The sequence below is a fragment of the Arachis hypogaea genome, chromosome 16 (assembly GCF_003086295.3).
Source record: "Arachis hypogaea cultivar Tifrunner chromosome 16, arahy.Tifrunner.gnm2.J5K5, whole genome shotgun sequence".
NCBI lineage: Eukaryota > Viridiplantae > Streptophyta > Magnoliopsida > Fabales > Fabaceae > Arachis > Arachis hypogaea.
This window is the reverse complement of record NC_092051.1, coordinates 141,811,490-141,816,554: the sequence shown is the minus strand read 5'-3', so window position 1 is coordinate 141,816,554 and position 5,065 is coordinate 141,811,490. Positions and strand designations below refer to the sequence as shown.

Here is a 5,065-nt window from a genome sequence, read left to right as displayed (position 1 = left end):
CGGAAAACCCCTAAAATATTAAAACAATAAAACATCTCATTGTGCCGTCGCTCATTGCAGTTGCGCCAACACCCCACGCCACTGCCTCACACAATTAAGGTCTCTCTCTCTTTCTCGTTCGGTTTCATTGTATCTATAATTTTTGAAACCATGATCTCTAAGCATATTTTATAGAGCATTCAGTGGGATTGACCATTTGGTAATCATGCTTTTGTAATTTTCTCATTACGAACATGTTTATATTGTCATCATAATAAACATATTAACATTCTTTAATAATTTTAATTTACGAAAGAAAAATAAGCAGACAAAAAATAGAATAGAAATTACCGTTTACCTCTGTGTTTGTTGGAAACAGAATAAAATTCATGATATTCCCCGCAAGACACTCAGATTTGATGTGGTATCTTGTGGAACTCATTATCTATTGTACATTGATATCATAGGAAATTATTGTATTTAAAGGTATTATGTTGCTGCTGTATCAAATTTCCAAAGTGTGCTTCTTGAGTTAGGGTTTTTGAGGGAAAGAAAGGATCTGAAGATAAAATAGACTTTACCAAATGTGTGCATTATTAATTATTTCACCTTTCAATCATATAATTACAATCTTCTTTTTGGATTATTATTCACATGGTGGGTGTAAAAGATAGTTGTTTTTTATTGACATGACGAGATATAATTAAATGCAAGTGTGAATCTGTTTTATATTTCATTAAAATCAAATTCTTATTTAAAGAGGAGGGAAAAAAACTGAAGTAAATGATTTCGTTGTGTTTAGAGTAAGGAATGGGGGACAAGAAGAAGAAGGCTCAAATGTTTGTCAAACTAGTGTCTGCTGCTGGGACTGGATTTTTCTATGTGAAGAGGAAGCCAAGGCAGTTCACAGAGAAGCTCGAGTTTCGCTAGTACGATCCAAGGGTTAACTGCCATGTTCTCTTTACAGAGGCTAAGATGAAGTGATACACCACCTCAGTTTCATTTCGATGATCATGGTTACATTCTTGTAGCTGAAACAATTTAGTACTGTTTTCTTTGAAACAGTGAGTTTGAATCATGCCAATCTGTGTTTTTTACTTCTCTGCCTTGTGTACATTTTCCTTAACAACGTAAAATGGTAGTTGAGTTTTTAGCAAGGTAGTTGCCAATATAGAATCAGGAGATCGTTACCTCGCTAGAAGCATTAATTGTTAATCTAATCCACCTTGTATATGGGATATGTTGACAGGTCTTAGCTATAAGAATTTCCTATACTAAAAATTATAAAATAATTATTGTACGTAGATTAAAAAAAATGCTCAAGGAACAAATGGAAATTAAAAATAACACTTTAATCACATCTTGTAACACAAATAAATATTTATGATCAATTTTGTTAAATGGACACTTGCTCCTCAAAAAAAGAATGGAAAAAAGGCACATGCTAAAGATAAAGAATCAACGAGTATTAAAGTTGTTTATTGCCAAAAGAAAACACGCTTAATATACTTTGGCTTTGTTTACAATAAAATCAACTATAATCGTTTCAATGTTCATATGCTCGAATGGGCAACCTTGGAGCCCTAAAAACCAAATTTATTGTCCTTAGAAAGATGTACAAATTGTACAAATGTACAAATGAAGCTTGAAATAATAATGGTATCTATTCCATTTTAGGGTTGCCATTTATAAAATTAGCAGCACCTTGATTTGATCATGATTTTAGCTACCAACCATGATAATTGATATCCTTGTCATGTTTGATTCGGTTAAAGTAAATAGAGGTTTATATGCACATTCATGCATGATAATGCACCAGAGGATGAGTTAAAAGCAAGTTCAATTAGAGCCAAACTCCTCATTCCAGCGCTCCAGCTCTTCCCACTTGCTTTTCTTTAAGTTTGGTCTGATGACCGTCATTGCTTTCTTGAAATCATTGTAAGTTAATCCTCTTACCTGGTAAAGCCAAAAAACATCATTACACAACTTATTGTTCAATTTTTTTTTATGAAAAAAGTAAATACTTTAACAAAGATTTTAAAGTCATCTTGGTATGAATTTTTTTTATTATTAGATAATAAATTATAAAATTTAATTTTAGTATATTATAAAAATATTATCTCTATTTAAAGTGTAAATAAGAAAAACAAATTATACTTTTAAGTGAGTATATATATTTTTTAAATTAAATTTATATAATAAAAAAATCTTTTATCATTGTTTTCATATTGAATGTTATAATTTTGTTTTGCACAAAATAAAATCATTATATATTTATTTGTTTTTTACATGATATATATATATATATATATATATATATATATATATATATTAATTAAATTTATATAACACAAAATATTTTATCATTGTATTTATATTTAATATTACAATTTTTTTACATAAAATAAAATTTATTTAAATTTTAATATTATATACGTATTATATATTTAATATTAATTTTTTTAAGATTCTAATATATCTTTTTTTTATGAATTTGGTGTATGAATTCTTAACTTATTTCTTATGTATTATTTATTTTAATTCTAAAGCCCAAAAATTTATTTTTTGTACAAACATGTTATAATTAATATTCATATGCTTATTTTTTTTTTGGACTTTAGCCCAATATGTAACACTTACAAAAAAAATTTAAATTTAAAAAAAAAAAGTGGTTAACCTGATTAACAGGTTGCCTTTTTAAATCCATGCCATTCAAATAAAATATAATAAATGAAGAGTTCAGATTTAACCAACTAACAAGGCGTGCAATACTCCCTACTTAACAAGGAGCGTTTAAGGATAAGCCCTTGAGTCTTTATGTTAGAGGATTATTTATTATTTTGATAAGTTTGTAAACTCATTATCTAATATTTAGTATAAATTTTATTTTTATATTTAGAAGTTTATTTATCTAATATTTTGTATAAATTTTATTTCTATATTTAAAAGTTTATTTGTATTAATTGTCTACTATTTTTTTAAATAGAAAAAAATAAAAAATATAGCTATTAAAATCGACGGTAACGTTGTCGCTTTTTAAATATAAAATAGACAAAAAAATACAGACAAAGAAGCCGTCGGTATCTAAATAATTAAATTGACGGCCCTTTTGTCGATTTTAATGAATCAAATATCGACAAAAATGTTGTCGATTTTATATAATAATATCGACGGCAATGTTGTCCATTTTATTAAGCATTTGTCAGTATCTAAATAATTAAATCAACGGCAAAGTTGTCAATTTATTAAGCAAGAAAAATTCTAACACTCATATTATAGACGGAAATACTGTCGATTTTATTAGATTATTATCGACATCTTGGCAAGCCGTCGATTTTAATAGAATTTTAAAAAATCAACAAGCTTAATAGCGACCACTTCTGCCGTCGATTTTGCATATTATCGACAGTTTGGCCGTGGATTTGGCTGTCGATTTTAACGATGTTTCTTGTAGTGCTCGCTTCATCGGTTACGTATTTGGTTTGAAATTGAACAAACCCACCAAATACAGATATAGGATATATGTACAAAACACACGACACTATCCTAGATATTTGAGAATCCATCTTATCACATCTTTTAATTCTTCAAATGACAATGTGAATGGAATAATAATATCTAATGAATTTCTCATACAAATTTCACTCCTTCAGATGTTTGTAATAAAATCTATCCATGATAATATACTTTTAACATAACTCTAATAATCATCCATCATAATATACTCATATTAAACACTCTCAACTTTGATATTATTTTTTTGGAAACACCGAAGAGGAAGAAGAAGAGGAGAGAGGAGAGGAGTTTCAAAAGATTTGAAGATTAAGAGAAGAAGAAGTTGAAGTTGAGAGTTCGGTTCGGTATGGGTATATATAAACATTGAAATCGGACCGTCCGGCCGCCTTTTTATTATTTCAAATTTTCAAAGAACTTAAATTGGACTGTCCGATTAGAGTTCCATTGACGTAACAAATTTTGCATGCACATAAAATCGGTGGATCCGATTTCTATATCCAGAATATTTTTATTGCACACAAATTGAACGGTTCGATTTATGTTCCTCTCCCTCTACAAAAAAATTGTACCGTCCAATTTTTTTTCATCAGTCCACTGCCGTCAACTCGTCACAATAGTATATAATCCCCATAACGTCCATAACGTAGCGTTACACGCACCTAAATTTCATATCCAAAAAATTGGCCAATATAACACTTGGTATGGACTATTGTGTTTCTAGAAGCTAAGTTTTATTCACTTGATATGAGAATATAATTTGCCTGAAAATAATGTTATAGGAAATTATAAATTAAATTAAAACTTGAAATAAGTAATGTATTAGGAAATTATAAATTAAATTAAAACTTGAAATAAGTAATATATATATATATATATATGACAACTCACAGGAATAATTAGAATGGCTTAATTAACTTAAGTTAGTTGCGTAATCATCAATTCACCCGTCCGTTTAAGTAAGTGTTAAAAGTTGAATTTAAATTTTATTTTTTATATATATTAATTCATTGGTCAGCGACAAATCTTTAAATAAAGTTCACATACACAATAAATTAATTAGTTTTTAATCTATTAAATTAAAAGATATTATAAAAAAATTAAAATGACTTAAAAAAATCCCCACTACTTAAAAATAGAGAAGGCAAGAGAAAAAAAAAAAAGAAATGTGAATGAAATATATAAAATACAGAAGGAATTATTCCATCACAAATATATATGCAATTGTGTTGAAATAATATTTTGCTTATGTAAAAAACTAAATAAATTATATAAAAAACACTAACCGAAGTATTTTTTCAAAGTGTTAAACATGTGCAATAAATACTCAAGTTATTAGACAATGTCAAATTTGTATTAGAACATGTGTCACAATATAGGATTTCTTAGTAATTCATCTTTAATTATGTGACTAGATTTTTTACTTTTCCTTCACTCAAATAGTTTAACCTTTGTTTACATAGATGTACTTAGATTTAGAAAAGTGTCTTGGTTCATTGTATTAAAATTAGGTATTATTTAAGGTCATTAATTAAAGAGAAAGCAGCAGCAGCAGCAGCAAAAAAAGAAGAAG

At 27.6% G+C, this 5,065-nt stretch overlaps 1 pseudogene; it reads left to right on the top strand.

Annotated features, from left to right (window-relative positions):
• On the top strand, positions 1–963 carry LOC112754117 (uncharacterized; annotated as a pseudogene).
• The last annotated feature ends 4,102 nt before the right edge of the window (positions 964–5,065 follow it).